This window comes from Eleutherodactylus coqui, chromosome 2 (assembly GCF_035609145.1).
Source record: "Eleutherodactylus coqui strain aEleCoq1 chromosome 2, aEleCoq1.hap1, whole genome shotgun sequence".
In the NCBI taxonomy this organism is placed as follows: Eukaryota; Metazoa; Chordata; class Amphibia; order Anura; family Eleutherodactylidae; genus Eleutherodactylus; species Eleutherodactylus coqui.
This window is the reverse complement of record NC_089838.1, coordinates 325,264,018-325,282,953: the sequence shown is the minus strand read 5'-3', so window position 1 is coordinate 325,282,953 and position 18,936 is coordinate 325,264,018. Positions and strand designations below refer to the sequence as shown.

At 45.4% G+C, this 18,936-nt stretch overlaps 5 non-coding genes across 5 annotated transcripts; all 5 read right to left on the bottom strand.

The window, feature by feature from the left end:
• Positions 1–6,316: 6,316 nt before the first annotated feature.
• TRNAD-GUC (transfer RNA aspartic acid (anticodon GUC)) lies at positions 6,317–6,388 on the bottom strand. The gene has a single exon. It is a non-coding gene; the product is annotated as a tRNA-Asp (tRNA).
• Positions 6,389–13,313: 6,925 nt separating this feature from the next.
• Positions 13,314–13,385, bottom strand: TRNAQ-CUG (transfer RNA glutamine (anticodon CUG)). Its single transcript has one exon. It is a non-coding gene; the product is annotated as a tRNA-Gln (tRNA).
• Positions 13,386–14,263: 878 nt separating this feature from the next.
• On the bottom strand, positions 14,264–14,337 carry TRNAI-AAU (transfer RNA isoleucine (anticodon AAU)). The gene has a single exon. It is a non-coding gene; the product is annotated as a tRNA-Ile (tRNA).
• Positions 14,338–16,411: 2,074 nt separating this feature from the next.
• TRNAQ-CUG (transfer RNA glutamine (anticodon CUG)) lies at positions 16,412–16,483 on the bottom strand. The gene has a single exon. It is a non-coding gene; the product is annotated as a tRNA-Gln (tRNA).
• Positions 16,484–16,815: 332 nt separating this feature from the next.
• TRNAI-AAU (transfer RNA isoleucine (anticodon AAU)) lies at positions 16,816–16,889 on the bottom strand. Its single transcript has one exon. It is a non-coding gene; the product is annotated as a tRNA-Ile (tRNA).
• Between the last annotated feature and the right edge of the window lie 2,047 nt (positions 16,890–18,936).

The following is an 18,936-nucleotide window of genomic DNA, read 5'->3' as shown; positions in this document are numbered from 1 at the left end:
ATGATTGTAGCATCGCCGCTCACCACCTGGGTAGACTCCTCAAAATTACCAAGGACATGGCAGATGTCTGCCAACCAGGCCCACTCTTCTGAAAGGAATTGAGGAGGCTGACTCCCACTGCGCCGCCCATGTTGGAGTTGGTATTCGACTATAGCTCTCCGTTGTTCATAGAGCCTGGCCAACATGTGGAGCGTAGAGTTCCACCGTGTGGGCACGTCGCACAGCAGTCGGTGCACTGGCAGCTTAAAGTGATGTTGCAGGGTGCGCAGGGTGGCAGCGTCCGTGTGGGACTTGCGGAAATGTGCGCAGAGCCGGCGCGCCTTTACGAGCAGGTCTGACAAGCGTGGGTAGCTTTTCAGAAACCGCTGAACCACCAAATTAAAGACGTGGGCCAGGCATGGCACGTGCGTGAGGCTGCCAAGCTGCAGAGCCGCCACCAGGTTACGGCCGTTGTCACACACGACCATGCCCGGTTGGAGGCTCAGCGGCGCAAGCCAGCGGTCGGTCTGCTGTGTCAGACCCTGCAGCAGTTCGTGGGCCGTGTGCCTCTTATCGCCTAAGCTGAGTAGTTTCAGCACGGCCTGCTGACGCTTGCCCACCGCTGTGCTGCCACACCGCGCGACACCGACTGCTGGCGACATGCTGCTGCTAACACATCTTGATTGTGAGACAGAGGAGGAGGAGGAGGAGGAGGGTGCTTTAGTGGAGGAAGCATACACCTCCGCAGATACCAGCACCGAGCTGGGGCCCGCAATTCTGGGGGTGGGTAGGACGTGAGCGGTCCCAGGCTCTGACTCTGTCCCAGCCTCCACTAAATTCACCCAATGTGCCGTCAGGGAGATGTAGTGGCCCTGCCCGCCTGTGCTTGTCCACGTGTCCGTAGTTAAGTGGACCGTGGCAGTAACCGCGTTGGTGAGGGCGCGCACAATGTTGCGGGAGACGTGGTCGTGCAGGGCTGGGACGGCACATCGGGAAAAGTAGTGGCGACTGGGAACTGAGTAGCGCGGGGCCGCCGCCTCCATGATACTTTTGAAGGACTCCGTTTCCACAACCCTATACGGCAGCATCTCAAGGCTGATGAATTTTGCGATGCGGACGGTTAACGTTTGAGCGTGCGGGTGCGTGGCGGCGTACTTGCGCTTGCGCTCGAACACTTGCGCAAGCGACGGCTGAACGGTGCGCTGAACTACACTGCTGGATGGGGCCGAGGACAGCGGAGATGAGGGTGTGGGTGCAGGCCATGAGGCGGTAGTGCCTGTGTCCTGAGAGGGGGGTTGCATCTCAGTGGCAGGTTGGGGCACAGGGGGAGAGGCAGGGGTGCAAACCGGAGACGGTGAACGGCCTTTGTCCCACCTTGCGGGGTGCTTGGCCATCATATGTCTGCGCATGGTGGTGGTGGTGAGGCTGTTGGTGTTGGCTCCCCGGCTGAGCTTTGCGCGACAAAGGTTGCACACCACTGTTCGTCGGTCGTCAGGCGTCTCTGTGAAAAACTGCCAGACCTTAGAGCACCTCGGCCTACGCAGGGTGGCATGGCGCGAGGGGGCGCTTTGGGAAACACTTGGTGGATTATTCGGTCTGGCCCTGCCTCTACCCCTGGCCACCGCACTGCCTCTTGCAACCTGCCCTGCTGATGCCCTTGACTCCCCCTCTGAAGACCTGTCCTCCTGAGTAAGCGTTGCACACCAGGTGGGGTCAGTCACCTCATCGTCCTGCTGCTCTTCCTCCGAATCCTCTGTGCGCTGCTCCCTGGGACTTACTGCCCTTACTACTACCTCACTGCAAGACAACTGTGTCTGATCGTCATCGTCCTCCTCACCCACAGAAAGTTGTTGAGACAGTTGGCGGAAGTCCCCAGCCTCTTCCCCCGGACCCCGGGAACTTTCGAATGGTTGGGCATCAGTGACGATAAACTCCTCTGGTGGGAGAGGAACCGCTGCTGCCCAATCTAAGCAGGGGCCCGAGAACAGTTCCTGGGAGTGTTCCCGCTCCTGAGCAGGTGTCATTGTAGTGGACTGAGGAGGCTGGGAGGAAGGAGGAGCAGCAGACAGAGGATTCGGATTGGCAGCAGTGGACGGCGCAGAACTGCGGGTAGACGATAGGTTGCTCGAAGCACTTTCTGCCATCCAGGACAGGACCTGCTCACACTGCTCATTTTCTAATAACCGTCTCCCGCGTGGACCCATTAATTGGGCGATGAATGTGGGGACGCCAGAAACGTGCCTCTCTCCTAATCGCGCAGCAGACAGCTGCGACACACCTGGATCAGGAGCTTGGCCTGTGCCCACACCCTCACTTGGCCCTCCGCGTCCTCGGCCACGTCCACGTCCACGTCCTCTAGGCTTACCCCTACCCCTCAGCATGCTGTATTACCAGTGATTAGATTTCCCAGGCAGGAAATAAATTGGCGCAAGACTGCAGGCCAAATATAATTTTTGCCCTTTTTGGAAAACGAAAGGCCCCACTGCCTCTAGTGAATGAATTATCTAAGTTTAATAACTGTGCTGTGTCCCTGCTTATGTGTCACAGAACGTGAGGGTAGCAGAGTTATTATAACTCTTGGAGAGCAGGTATTTTTTTTCCCAATTAAGGAAAGCAAATGGCGAACCCAGCAGTAAAGCGTAGCTGGGTGCGTATGATTTAGCAATGTTTTTCACGCAGCTCACACGTCTACACAGGCGTAAGGACGGACACAGGCTGGACAAATAGATTTGTTTTCAGTTTTTTCCCACCAACAGGCAGCACTGCGTATATTCAATGAACCTGCGAAGTTTAATAACTGCGCTGTGTCCCTGCTTATGTGTCACAGAACGTGAGGGTAGCAGAGTTATTATAACTCTTGGAGAGCAGGTATTTTTTTTTCCCAATTAAGGAAAGCAAATGGCGAACCCAGCAGTAAAGCGTAGCTGGCTGCGTATGATTTAGCAATGTTTTTCACGCAGCTCACACGTCTACACAGGCGTAAGGACGGACACAGGCTGGACAAATAGATTTGTTTTCAGTTTTTTCCCACCAACAGGCAGCACTGCGTATATTCAATGAACCTGCGAAGTTTAATAACTGCGCTGTGTCCCTGCTTATGTGTCACAGAACGTGAGGGTAGCAGAGTTATTATAACTCTTGGAGAGCAGGTATTTTTTTTCCCAATTAAGGAAAGCAAATGGCGAACCCAGCAGTAAAGCGTAGCTGGGTGCGTATGATTTAGCAATGTTTTTCACGCAGCTCACACGTCTACACAGGCGTAAGGACGGACACAGGCTGGACAAATAGATTTGTTTTCAGTTTTTTCCCACCAACAGGCAGCACTGCGTATATTCAATGAACCTGCGAAGTTTAATAACTGCGCTGTGTCCCTGCTTATGTGTCACAGAACGTGAGGGTAGCAGAGTTATTATAACTCTTGGAGAGCAGGTATTTTTTTTCCCAATTAAGGAAAGCAAATGGCGAACCCAGCAGTAAAGCGTAGCTGGGTGCGTATGATTTAGCAATGTTTTTCACGCAGCTCACACGTCTACACAGGCGTAAGGACGGACACAGGCTGGACAAATAGATTTGTTTTCAGTTTTTTCCCACCAACAGGCAGCACTGCGTATATTCAATGAACCTGCGAAGTTTAATAACTGCGCTGTGTCCCTGCTTATGTGTCACAGAACGTGAGGGTAGCAGAGTTATTATAACTCTTGGAGAGCAGGTATTTTTTTTCCCAATTAAGGAAAGCAAATGGCGAACCCAGCAGTAAAGCGTAGCTGGGTGCGTATGATTTAGCAATGTTTTTCACGCAGCTCACACGTCTACACAGGCGTAAGGACGGACACAGGCTGGACAAATAGATTTGTTTTCAGTTTTTTCCCACCAACAGGCAGCACTGCGTATATTCAATGAACCTGCGAAGTTTAATAACTGCGCTGTGTCCCTGCTTATGTGTCACAGAACGTGAGGGTAGCAGAGTTATTATAACTCTTGGAGAGCAGGTATTTTTTTTTCCCAATTAAGGAAAGCAAATGGCGAACCCAGCAGTAAAGCGTAGCTGGCTGCGTATGATTTAGCAATGTTTTTCACGCAGCTCACACGTCTACACAGGCGTAAGGACGGACACAGGCTGGACAAATAGATTTGTTTTCAGTTTTTTCCCACCAACAGGCAGCACTGCGTATATTCAATGAACCTGCGAAGTTTAATAACTGCGCTGTGTCCCTGCTTATGTGTCACAGAACGTGAGGGTAGCAGAGTTATTATAACTCTTGGAGAGCAGGTATTTTTTTTTCCCAATTAAGGAAAGCAAATGGCGAACCCAGCAGTAAAGCGTAGCTGGCTGCGTATGATTTAGCAATGTTTTTCACGCAGCTCACACGTGTCCACAGGCGTAAGGACGGACACAGGCTGGACAAATAGATTTGTTTTCAGTTTTTTCCCACCAACAGGCAGCACTGCGTATATTCTATGAATAATAACTGTGTTGTGGCCCTGCCTATACAATTCTTTCCCTGCAGTATCAATGGAGGGTGGAATGCTCTGCAGAGGCGATTTTGAGAAGCCCAAAAAAAATGCAGCACAGCCAACAGCAGCCTGAACAGTACTGCACACGGATAAATATGGCCCTAGAAAGGACCGTTGAGGTTCTTGAAGGCTACACTCACTCCTAACACTCTCCCTGCCTATGCAGCACTTCTGTCCCTAATGCCAGGTGCAACGGTCTGCAGAGGCGATTTTGAGAAAAAAAAAAAAATCCCACTGCTAACAGCAGCCAACACACAGCTATCAGTGGCCCTAATAAGGACCTTTGGGGGGTCTTGAAGCCTACACTAACTACCAATTCTTTCCCTACAGCAGCTCCGGTATAAACAGCACTGTCCCTCATCTAACTCACACCGCATCTGAGGCGAGCCGCGGGAGGGGCCGACTTTTATATTCGGGTGACATCTGATCTTCCCAGCCACTCACAGCAGGGGGGTGGTATAGGGCTTGAACGTCACAGGGGGAAGTTGTAATGCCTTCCCTGTCTTTCAATTGGCCAGAAAAGCGCGCTAACGTCTCAGGGAAGGAAGTGAAAGTAACCAGAACACCGCATGGTGTTCGTCACGAATAACGAACATCCCGAACACCCTAATATTCGCACGAATATCAAGCTCGGACGAACGCGTTCGCTCATCTCTAGACAAGAACTTGGTATGCTGTGAATGCCTGTCACATATCATGATATGACAGGCTTTCTATCAAGCTGTGTCATGGGCATGGCTTGATAGGCACTCCGCAATGGCAGCCCTGTGGCCTTTCAGAAGGTTGTGAGGGGTTATATGGGACATCCGAACATCAATCACGGCATTTAAATGCTGCTGTCAGAATTGAAAGCAGCATTTAAAGGGTTAACAGCTGTGATGAGCAGTGCGGCTTATCAGAGCTGTAATGGGCTGTAAAAAAAACAGCCGACACCGGCATTGTATGGAGCATGGTTCACCCACGATCCCCCTTTACACATGCCCCGAACCTGCAGGATGTAACTGTAGGTCCTGTAGCATTGAGGGGTTAAAGGGACCACATTTTCAAAGACATTGCTTTTGTTGTACAGTACGAGTGTATCTCAGCTTTGTATCTTTCATGTTTTGTTTCTTGTACCTATGTTATGTTCTGGAGATCCCACCGGCAAAAAGACATTCATGTAATACAACAAATACTAATACATTCTATGTAAGTGGTGGAAGAATTGGCCATAATATGTGTAGATAGAAAACAGATTCAGGGTTCAAACCCACGGCCTTGGGCATTATTAGAACCACACTCTAACCAACTACTAACTGGCCATCTGAAGCCTACTCTCTCTGTGCTTCACAATATATGTATATCAGAACTAGTGTTTGTTTTAATGAAGCTAGAGTGCTGGGGGGTAAGAAGATGACTGGGGAAGGCAATGGCAAACCACCCCGCGAAAAACATTCTACCGAGAAAATACCACGATGTGACGTCACCCGAGGAGTCAGTCATGACTCGGTGCTTGCGGCAGGGGACTTTACCCAGAGTGCAATTACTTTTGTAATGGATAATGTGAAAGCAGCCTAACTTACAACCTTTACTTTATACATTTTATATTGATTATAAAATAGTTTCACTGTGCCGGCTGTGGACGGAGGTTGTATAAAGGAACGTCTGCCAGCAGACGTTTGGTAATAATCAACTTTCATGTAACTCGTTTGGTATAGATTAAACAAGAGGAAATATTAGGTAATAGTAGCGCAGCTCAGTTTGTATTGAGTATGTTTCTGATCGTGCTGATAGTTCAGATTATCATGTAAACAACCAGATCCTGTGAGGATAAAAATAGAGCCTCCCCGTCGGGGAATCGAACCCCGGTCTCCCGCGTGACAGGCGGGGATACTTACCACTATACTAACGAGGAATTGCTATGTGCTCTCTGTTTATCATTTCTCTCTTAAAGGGAAAGCATCCTCATAAATAAGCTTTTCTTATACAGGGCACGATTGCAGCCTGGATTTGTCTTGCTTGCTTCTTTTCAGTGTTATTTTGGTTTGATTTTTGTCACTGTTTTCTGCTATAGAAGCCTCACATGCAAAAAGACATTGATAGAATGCACGTCCGCAGACTAAAAAATTACCTAGGAGCCATTGTCTCCTAAACTAAAAAAGTTAGCAGCCAAGTAAAATTTTTAGTTGCCAAAATTAAATATGGTTATTAGTGATGTTAAAATACTCAACCGTATTCTAGTTACATCTCCACATCCAGAGTGCCGTATACCAAGACCATCCAAAACCCTCCAAGCAGTCAGCTACACATTCTGAGTGAATTGCTCCCCAACAGAATTGTACAGTGCCACAAGCTAGTGTACATATCTAGAGTTCCCCTTTGCAGTATAATCACATTCAAGGGCTCTCCCTAATTACTTTTTTTGCCTTCCTCTGGATCAACAAGAGGGGGTGGAAACAGGCTATACTGGATGGACATTGTCTTCTTTCAGCCTAACATACTATGCTACATGAACTGTACGCAGGCCTCCCCCTCCCACCTCCATTACAAATTTGGGCTAAGTGCTGTTCTAATGAACATGAACTGAGACTAGGCATGCTCCCCCTCCCCAATTACATGAACTGTGGTCAGCCATTATTGCCTCCAAATTGCAGGAACTGTGGCTTGGTACTCCCCCTGCCTTTATCTAGTCTTGTACTGGTCCTCCTGTATACTATCCTCCTTCCGGTCACCCATAGTCTTGCATCGGTCTTCCTGCACATTTCCTCCTTCCAACTATCCATAGTCTTGCACCTTATCTTCCCCTTCCCCAAAATCTTCTCTACATTACATCCTGCACTGAAGGGCCCTTTTACGTGGGCCAATATATCATTAAGACTCTAGCACCGGGAAATATGGACAATTATTGTTCAGCGTAGATGTTTTTAGTGCAGTGATACATATGAGTGTAAGGCCGGGGTCACATCAGGGCTGAGGCGGATTCCGGTTACCCTTCATACGGCACTTTACTGTACTGCGCATGAGCACATAGGCTCACCGGCAGTCATGCGTAGTACAGTTTTTTTTTTTGTTTTTTTAGATATTACCTACAACAATCTCTTAGTGAAGATGCAAGTACCCCTAGGCAATGCTAATTGCGTATACGCTGTAGGTCGCACACCTCTTTTGACATCAATGGAGGGCGTCTGCGCAGATTCTGCGGTAAAATAAAGCATGCTGCAAGTTTTCTTCCGCTCACAGAATACGCAGTTCGTCTCCGCGAGTGTGAAGGAAAATTCAAAAATACTGATTGCAGAATCCACAACTCAAATCCTGTCATGTGAAAATGGCCTAAATCAAAGAGAAAAAGGAAAAGTAGGTCCCACCAAATATATACAGTAACACAATAAGAGTCCAGTGGAAATGTTTTTAGTGCCGCGACACATATGAGTTTACACTTAAAGGGGTTGTCCCGCGCCGAAACGGGTTTTTTTTTTTTTCACTAGCCCCCCCCCCCGTTCGGTGCGAGACAAACCCGATGCAAGGATAAAAAAAAAAAAACGGGTAGTACTTACCCGAATCCCCGCGCTCCGGTGACTTCTTACTTACCTTGTGAAGATGGCCGCCGGGATCTTCACCCTCGGTGGACCGCAGGTCTTCTATGTGGTCCATTGCCGATTCCAGCCTCCTGATTGGCTGGAATCGGCACACGTGACGGGGCGGAGCTACGAGGAGCCGCTCTCTGGCACGAGCGGCCCCATTCAGAAGGGAGAAGACTGGACTGCGCAAGCGCGTCTAATCGGGCGATTAGACGCTGAAGATTAGACGGCACCATGGAGACGGGGACGCTAGCAACGGAACAGGTAAGTGAATAACTTCTGTATGGCTCATAATTAATGCACGATGTACATTACAAAGTGCATTAATATGGCCATACAGAAGTGTATACCCCCACTTTGTTTCGCGGGACAACCCCTTTAAGTATCGCTGCACTAAAAACTGTCAAAAAGACAAATGGAAAGTAGGTCCCACTGAGATTTGAACTTGGATCGCTGCATTCAGAGTCCGGAGTGCTAACCATTACACCATGCAACCTTGAAAAGAGTATCATAAAATAAATATTTATCTCCAATCTCCATTTTATCCCCACCATTATATTTTAAAAGACCCTGATAGAATAGAATGGGTCCAAATATGGCCACTGATATGGCAGGTTATCAGATATTTTGGATTATTGGATAGTTACGCAGAAAACGTTTGGCTGTGTTCACATCTGTGAAGGGGATTTGTTATCTGCATGCAGCTCTGTTCCCAATAAATGACACACACAGTGGTGGTAGCTGATGAAACCTATTATGAGGACCACTGCACATGGCCATATGCGCTGCTACGGAGCGTAGTTGCGCCTGAATGTTTTTTTCCATTCCAAGTCAACACTATTGCACTTTGGTTTGAAAAACTCATATACGTCCTGCCCTATCTTTCCCACATGTATTAACAGGCGAAAATACCACTGACCATTAAACCATTAAAACCACTGGTTTGGTTTCCCCTCATAATGCAGCCATGATAATCATGGCCGCAAAACAGGACAAAACCAAACCACTTTTTTCAATAAGAGTTCAGTGGTTTCGTTTTCACTATTGGGAGTTCTCGGCCATGAAAGGATAGTACCTGCCCTATTTTCCCCGTACATAGTGAATACATGGTGATGGGCAGATCAGGCGGCACCTATCTTCCCGTGGTTATTTTCAAACTTCTGTGTTCTGGCTCAGAGTTTGAACTGCTGGTGAAGAAGAAGAAATCTCCATTGTTCAGGTGCTCCATACTGCCGAATGTGGTTGCACATATGGCAATGTGTTTGCGCCCTAAGTCAGTGGGTTTCACTTTTTGTAGTTATTGTCTGTTGTGTGACTGACCCAATACTATGGTTTCCATATTATGATGGACACTGTGAATACCACCAACTTACATAGATCTCAATGATATAAATTCTATATTGATTGAAAGAATTTCACTGGTGGTGGTGAGAGCTTGGAGGACAGAAAGTCTGACAGCAGAGTATTACTAATCAACCTTCTTGTAGTTTCTTGCAGGTAAGGCTGCATTCACACAAACGTATATCGGCTCGGTTTCACGCCATGAAAGGAGGCGGGGCGGGGCAAAGTCCCACGAGTTAGCCCCGCCCCCTCCCCACCTCTCCCCATTGCAAATAGTGCAGAGGGGCAGAGAGCAGGCGGGAGCTCAGTTCCTGCTCCTGGCTCTTCAATCCCCCCCCCCTCTGCACATGAGGGCGACGTATATCGGCTCGGCGTGAAAACCGAGCCGATATACGTTCGTGGGAATGCAGCCCACTTGTAACACAACTTATCTATGTATTGAGAATGTTTCCTATCTTGCTGATATATAGAATAGCTTTCAGTTTCAGAGCAATAAGGTGCCATAAGAATGAAAGAGCCTCCTTAGGGTGACTATCCACTAGAGGTTTTTTTTCAGCTGCGAATTTGCTGCTATTTTTTCTTCCAATTGTCAATGGGACTTCCTAATGTTAAAACCGCAACATAACGCAACGCAACTTTGCGTTTTTAACATTAGAAAGTCCCATTGACAATTGGAAGATAAAATAGCAGCAAATTCGCAGCAGAAAAAAATGCTAGTGGGTAGTCACCCTTAGCAGGGAACCAAACCCCAGGCTCAAGTATTTTGGCCATGTAATGCAGCAGAGACAGATCAGTGGCAAAAGAAGACCCGGCCGCCAAAGGACACGATGGCTGATACTGTCAGAGCTGATACTGGCATGATATCACAAAACTGAAAAACATGGAGGAAGCTCAGCTTTAGGGTCGCTGAGGGTCGTGAACGACTAAACGGCTAACAACCACAACAAACTCCTTAGGGCTCTCTCACATCAGCCGCTTTCTGTGCTTGCACTAAACTACCATATATTGAAATTGTGCCTCTCCCACTAGTGTTTCTCTGTGCAAAATCAAATGCAACTTGTATTTACGAGTATTCCGCACGCATTTCACGTATAATTTGCTTATTGAGGTGAATGGGTGCGTAAACAATGCAGTGCGTATGCAATTGCAGCGTATTCAAGGTGTTTTTCATGCAGGATACCAAGAGACTGGGTGAAAAAGAAAACAAGAAGTTGTCGGCAGTCACTCAGGAGTTTGTCCAGACAAGGCGGTATCATCTCTCCTATAAATAGGGGAAACGTATTGTCCTGATGGAGGGAAAACCAGTTCTACGGGATTCCAACTCACAAGATAGGTTTGGGAAGGGCCAAGCTTCTGAAATGTTGCCTGCTGTGCGGCCTCCTGCAACAGGACATTGCAAAACAAAAAGCTCTGTAATTGGACATTTGGTGTTTTGTGCTTATGAGTGCATAAAATAAAGGCTTTTTTTGTTTTCACTTTTTTAAGTAAATGTATTTTTTAATGTTTTTTATGGTGTACGAGTACATGATGAATGTGTTAAACTCCATGCAGAGCATAATTGCGAGTGCACACCATTCCATGTAATGTGGGTAATGGCTCATTTTCACAGTTGCACCCAGTCGGAGCGGCCGCATTATCACGAATGTTGGATTTGGAGGTTCATTTTTGCATCTGCTGATGTCATTTTTGACAGCATGTGTATGTCCTGACCCGTGTTAGGTGGTCGCACTGCCTCCAAGGAAAAATGTGTTGTTGGACGATTTTCGATATTTTGACAATGTGGAGGAAAATAACCAAGCGGCTCCAAAACTTTTTATTAAAGCCAAAAAACATCAATATTTTCTGTGTGTTGTAAATGTGATGACGGGGGTGGGGGGGTGGGGGGGTGGGTGCAGGTTTATTTATAAATTCGTCTTTAAATATTTTTGCATTGATGAAATAAAGGCTAAGTGCAGAAGCACTCGAGATCAGTCCTGCCGGGAATATGTAGAGCAGCACAGTGGATCAGGTACCCGGAAAAAAACTTATAATTTTTTTTTCTTGTTTTTTTTTTTTAGCGGGAAGTTAGTTTTTTGCGCAATACAACTTTTTAAAAAAAAATTTCTAGTTTGTGTTGTTTTTGTTTAATACATGTTAATTCCTCAGGTTCCGCCAACAAGAGTAAACTGGGTGACTGCTCTAGACGAAATAGGCCATATGGAGGAGTTGAGGGCCAGAGACGATGCCAAATATTCTGCATATCACGCTACATGGGAACCCTGGTTGACGTTCCGCAGATCCGCAGGATTTGGACAATGGCTGGTGAGTGGAGTTATGCCTAACTGAGAATAAATCTGGGTGTTGAGAGGCAGACTTGGGACTGAACTTTTTTATGTTCTTCTTTTTCTCTTTCTTACTCTTTATTTCTCCCTTCTTTCTCCTCTACTCCCTCCCCACTTCTCCTCTTATACCCTTCCTATAAGCCCTTAGGGATGCCCTCTGGGTGCCTCCATGACCCCACCCCCCAATCCCTCACGATGTTGTATAATTTACAGTTAATTATCTCTTTTAGTTGAAGCTACTATAGCTAGTAGTAGCTTGGTGCTTATGGGTGGGCAAGCTTCACGGGAAGAATACTATAAAGCAAGAGAACTAACGTGAAGCGACATTCCATAGCACTAGGGGGTCAGGATCCGGGACCTCCTTGGTATAGACAAGGAAATAACTCTGGCAATGTTAAATTTGGAAATGCTCATCATAATGGCTGTATTGTGAAAAACCCTAATAAAATATATTTTGAATAATAAATGTTAATTATTTTGCAACAATCTGTGGTTTAATAATGTTTTAAAATGTTTCTGAATTGAAAACAGGAATCTGTAGGCGGCTTTACATTTGCGCTCCAGGGTTTCGGTTTTCTGCTCCGTTGCGGGAGCAGGGAAGGGGCGTCTCCTGGCTGAATTGATCCAACTTTTCACAGTACCAAACAGCGCCAGACGGGCCTTGGCAATAATAGGGTTGTTTTCCTTTCCTCTCAGCTGTCCAGCATTGTTCCTCTAGCATCAGACATGGCTGTCCAATAGTGGAATATAGTACCCAAACTAAAACCACGTCATCCTCAAAAGACATCACCTCAAGACAACGGCTACCTCAGAACTCTCACAACAATGCAGTAAAGCTCCAGAAAATAGTTCCTGGGTGGTCTTGTGACTGTTTCCTGGGTGTTTCCTGTGGGTTTGCCCAGTTCTGAGATCATCTGCCTGCTTGCAGTGCAAAAATTCATGCATGTGGGATAACCTTACTCCTAGGTCACGGGCCTGGAGATTTATCAATATACTATTATACTACTGTATAGTCTGCAAGAACTGTGGCTTGGCACGCCCCCTCCCTCTATTTACTGTGTTTCCTAAAAACTTAGACCCTGTCTTATATTATTATTTGCCACAGAAGAGGCACAGGGTCTTATTTTCTGGGGATGTATTATCATACTTACCTAGCAGACGCTGTACAGGTCCCTCCTGCTGGTCTCTTGAGCTCTGGTGCTCAGCCGCCGACAGAAGATTGCTTGTTGGTAATGGGGATTGTAAACCCTGCTTCCAGCAAGCAAAGACTCTGATTGATTCTTGAGTGCCGAGTGAAGCAAGATCAGTGGGAGGCACGTAGACAAAACCTGCTAGGTATAGTATTGCTTTTTTATGTAGTGTAGCTAGGGCTTATTTTTGGGTAGGGCTTATATTTCAAAATAATTTGGGGATCTAAATCCTTTTTTTAACTGATAATATTGATAAACAGAATATAAGGTACCACAATAAGCGATTTGAACCTTTAATTCCTACCGCTCATACTGTTCGTATATAATATGCAAGATTTCTTCATATTTTTATTAATTGTTCAGTGTAAATGTTTTGATTTCAATATGACTGTAAGTCAAAAATAAAAAGTAGGTCCCACCGAGATTTGAACTCGGATCGCTGGATTCAGAGTCCAGAGTGCTAACCATTACACCATGGAACCTTGATGAGGTATGAAACCATAAACATTTACCTCCAATCTCAGTTTTATCCCCACTATTATATTTTAAAAGTTTCTGATAGAATAGAGTGGATCCAAAGATGGCCACCGATAACTGACTGGCTATGAGATATTTTGGATTATTGGATAGTTATGCAGAAAACCTTCGGCTGTGTTCAGGCTTTGTTAACTGCATCCAGCTCTGTTCCCAATAAATGTCACACACGGTGATGGTAGCTGACGAAACCTATTATATCAGTTGGATTCACCAATTGTGGCTGGTGTCTCTTGTGTGACGGATCCAAGACTTTGGTTCCCATATTATGATGGACATTGTGACCACCGCCAACCTCTAGATGTTCTAAATTCTATATTGATTGAAGGGATTTCACTGGTGGTGGTGAGAGGTTGGAGGAACGAATGTCTGCCAGCAGATTGTTACAAATCAACTTTCATGTAGTTCCTTTGGTGCAGATAATTGTAACACCACCCAGCTTTGTGTTGAGAACGCTTCCTATCTTGCTGATATATATAATAGCTTTCAGTTTCAGATTACTACAAAAACAAGAAGGTTCTATGAGAATGAAAAAGCCTCCTCAACCAGGAACCAAACCCGTTACTCCCATGTGACAGACGGATATTTATCACTTTACTAATGCTACAGTGTTTTTCTCTTATGGGGAGCATATCTTCAAAGACATTGCTTTTGTTGCTCAGTACATAAGTGTATCTTGGCTTCAAACCTTTTTTCATGCCATGTTGGTCGTGATTATGTTCAGTTCTGGAGAACTGATCTGCTCTAATAGAACAATGAGTACTAATACAGGCTTTGTAAACGGTGGAAAAATGACCGTGTTGCTTATAGATAGAAGAAAATAAAGTGGCCCGTACGGGGATCGAACCCGCGACCTTGGCGTTATTAGCACCACGCTCTAACCAACTGAGCTAACCGGCCATCTATCAAGCACATTTTTCCAGAGTGTCAGAATTTAGCTATATGAGAAACAGTTTTAGATTTTATGAAGGTAGAGTGCAATTACTTTTGTATAGATTAGATAAAGGTTGTGATAGCGAGGTGCTCGGCTTCCACCCAGAGGATGTGGAATATGATGTGTTTTAGGCAGAAATGTAGCAGGCTTTAGAAATGGGAAATCAATTCTTTCTACACACTTGCAGATAACAATTGCGGTTTCCGCAAGCAGAAGAAAAATCACAGCATGCTCCATTTTTTCCTGGATTCTGTGTGTACAGCTGTAGTCCATGGAAGCCGTCCAATCCACAGCCCTTCCGCAATCACATGGCGGAAAGGTCACGGATTCCGAGTCATCACTAGGCTATGACGTGGGAAAAGCAGTAGTTTAAAAAAAAAATCTGTACTGCGCATGTCCAATGGCGGATCATCCGCAGTACAGAAGAAAAAGAAACTAACCAGGTCACGCAGATGCCGCTGCTGGCAAAGATGGATTCCGAAGCGGGATCCGGCTCTGCAGTGTGCAGGGGACCTAAAATTATTTCACTGTTCTGGCTGTGGACAGAGGTTGGATGAAGGAATGTGTTCCAGCAGATTTTTAGTCCTCTGGTACAGATTATACAAAAGGAAATAATGGGTCATTTGTATTGAGAATGTTGTGGATCGTGCTAATATGTAAAAACATTCAGATTACCATGTAGAGAACACGTTTCTGTGAGTATAAAAATAGAGCCTCGCCGTCGGGGAATCGAACCCCGGTCTCCCGCGTGACAGGCGGGGATACTTACCACTATACTAACGAGGAATTGCTATGAGAAATTAGTGCTGCATTTCTTTCTTAAAGGGATAGCACCCTCACAAACACTTTTGGTATACTGTGCATGCATGCAGCTTGGATTTGTTTTACTTGGTTCTTTTAAAAGTTATGTTAGACTCAGGAGGGCAGATAGCTGCATCTTCTCATCATGCAGGCAGCCAAATGCCAAATGAGGGATCTAATTACACCTGTGAGGGACACCGATAAAACAGCCACTCACACAGCCTCTTAATTTAGAGGGGGGTGGCTGCTTGGTGAATACTCCCATACAGAGTGGCAGACCTTCTGATACATGTAGTCCACCATGCAGACCAGCAACCTGTTAATGAGGCCATAATAGTTCGGTGGGCTGCCCTGCACTTCAAAAAGTGAACAAGGCATTAAAAAAAATGTTTTTATATCTCCCCTTCTGTGACATATTTATAGTAGTATAGGGACTCACTATAAACAAGGAACCTTGATGCGGTTAGTGGGCTCATGTATCTTGGCCAAAATCCAACTAATGCCTCGCATTTATTATCTATTATTCACATGCAGTGCGGCTTTAAAACACCAGGGGGAGCCCAGGGTGGCAGTACCAATGTGGTTCACTTTTTGAGGTCCAGGGCAACCCGCCGAACTATTGTGGAATCATTGATAGGATGCTGGTCTGCATGGTGGACTACATGTATCAGAAGGTCTGCCACTCTGTATCCACTCTGTGTGGGAGTATACACCAAGCAGCCACCCCCCTCTATATGAAGAGGCTGTGTGAGTGGCTGTCTCATCGGTGTCCCTCACAGGTGTAATTAGCTCCCTCATTTGGTAGTCTGCTGCCTGCATGATGAGGGGATGCAGCTATCTGCCTTCCTTAGTCAGTAAGTATATGGCCATTTTCTGTGATTGTTTTTATATTTCCCCTTCCGTGACATATGAGTGAGAATCCCATGATCCAGCGATAATAAGAAAAAAATAATTTTTTTGCATTTACACAGGATGATTATCGCTCAATTTTGATCATTTAAATGAGTTTTAAACAATAATTGTCCCGTGTAAAGAGCCCTTAACACATTATTTTCCCTCCCAGCCGTCTATAGTCTTACACAATATCTCCTCCTCCACCAGTCCTCCATAGTTTTGCACATTACATCCCCCTTCAAAGGGCCCTTTTTTACGGGCCAATAAATCGAGCAGGAATCAGGACGACTTCCGTTCAGTGTAAATGTATTAAGTGCGGTGACACATGAGTGGAAGTCAAAAAGTAGGTCCCACCGAGATTTGAACTCGGATCGCTGGATTCAGAGTCCAGAGTGCTAACCATTACACCATGGAACCTTGACTTGCTTGAGAGTATCATGCCATAAATATATATTTAAAAAAAAGACACTGCTAGAATAGGGTGAGGCAGGGATATTTCTCACCATACTTATACCATAATGTGTAGTAATAATAATAAGAATCTTTGTATAGCGCCAACATATTCAGTAATTTTAAAGGGACAACATCTTAAAAAACATTGCTTTTGTTTCACAGTACATGAGTGTATCTTCACTTTGTATCTTTTGATGTTATGTTTGTTATATCTATGTTCAGTTCTGGAGATCTCATCAGCAAAATGACATTGATATGATAGAACTGGCCATACTATTTATAGATAGAAAATAGAGTGGCCCGTACGGGGATCGAACCCGCGACCTTGGCGTTATTAGCACCACGCTCTAACCAACTGAGCTAACCGGCCATCTTACCTACACTTTTTTTTCTCTTTCTCAGAATTCAATTATAGTGAAATAAGTGTTTGCTTTTGATGAAGACAGCGTGCAATAGCTTTGGTATAGATTAACCCCTTAGTGATGAAGTCTCTTTGCACTTTAATGACCAATTATTTTTTGTTTGTTTCCTATCGCATTCCAGAAGCCATGACTTTTTGAGTTTTCTGTCAACCTAGCCATACGAGGGCTTGTTGTTTGCAGGAAATGTTGTATTTTCTAATGCCATCATTTTTGGGTGCATATAATGTACTTTCATTACTTTTTTTAGGGCAATTGGGGGGAAAAAAATCACTTTTTTCTTTTAAAGATTTACTTTTAAATTCTCACAGCATTCCAAAAGCCATAGCAATTTCGTCTTGCATCAGCGGAGCCCTATGAGGACCAGGAGTGTTTTGCAGGATGAACTCTAGTCTTTATATATCCAAATTTTTGGGAGCATATAACTAGAGATGAGCAAGTATACTTGTTTCGAGTAATTACTCGATCGAGCACCGCGATTTTCGAGTACTTCAGTACTCGGGTGAAAGGATTCGGGGGGCGCCGGGGTGCGGGGGGAGGCGTGGTGGCGCTGGGGGTAGCAGCGGGGAACAGGGGGGAGCCCTCTCTCTCTCCCTCTCCCCCCCACTCACCGCTGCAACCCCCCACTCACCCACGGCGCCCCCTGAATCTTTTCGCCCGAGTACGGAAGTTATCGAAAATCGCGGCGCTCAGGCGAAAAAGGGGCGTGGCCGAGTACGCTCGCTCATCTCTACATATAACATTTTGATTGCTTTTTGTTCCATTTTATCGAGAGGCAAGATTAACAAAATCTGCAATCCTGGCCTGTTATCTCTTTTTTAACAGCATTCACATGCAGTATTGATGATATGGCAAATCAACTCTGCAGGACGCTACAATTATGTAAATGCCAAATTTATACAGTGTGTTTTTCCAATTTTTCATACTTTGAAGATGCTAATGAAAATCCTAGGTCCTACATAGTTGGGAGATCCCAATGGATTTCTAGTCCATCACTTTAACCACTTGACCATACTGTAGATGTCTACCACATGTGGAGGATAAGCCATATTTTTTCTGTGAAGACAAGTTGGCTCAGTATGTCATTCATTGGGGTCTATGTGGGTTGCAACCACGTTTCCCTGAAAATAAGACAATCTGTTATATTAATTTTTGCCCCAAAAGAGACGCTAGGGCTTATTTTTGGGGATGTCTTATTTTACTTACCTAGCAGGCTCAGTCCAGGTTCCTCCCGTTGCTCTCCAGAGCCCCAACGGGGTTTTTCAGTTCTCTGCCACCCACACAGGATCACTTCCTGGTTACGGGATTCATAAATCCCGCCTCCATGAAGCAATGGCTATGATTGGTTCTTCAAGCACTGCATTGATTGGCTGAGCCGTGGCGCTCAAAGAACCACCGATAGCCATTGCTTTGTGGAGGCGGGATTTATGAATCTCATAACAGGAAGTGATCTTGTGTGGGCGGCAAAGAACTGTGGGAATCATGACGGGGTTCTGGAGAGCAGCAGGAAGGACCAGTACTAAGCCTGCAAGGTAATGTATTCCTATTTTTTTAATGTAGTGTAACTGGGGCTTATTTTTGGAGTAGGGCTTATATTTCAAGCCTCCTGAGAAAACAGGCTAGGGCTTTTTTTTTTTGTGGTAGGGCTTATTTGTGGGAAACATGGTAGTTTAGAAACCAATCAGGAATGTCAGTGGCCCCATATGTTCATGTGTGGCAGATTTGTTGCAGATTGCCTGCAACAGAATGTCAGTTCTATATATTGTATTTGAATATACAAATATATAATATTCTGCAGCATGTACATGGATATTTGCAAACCTCATTCACATATATGGGACAGCATCAGAAATTTCTGGAAGAAATCTGCTACATGTGCATATGCCCTAAGGCTAGAAAATATTTGGTGTAGTGTCCTCCAATTCTTTTCTAATCACCGAACCTAACTAATAATAACCACCTCTACTTATAGATCACAAGCTATAGTCACCTATCTGT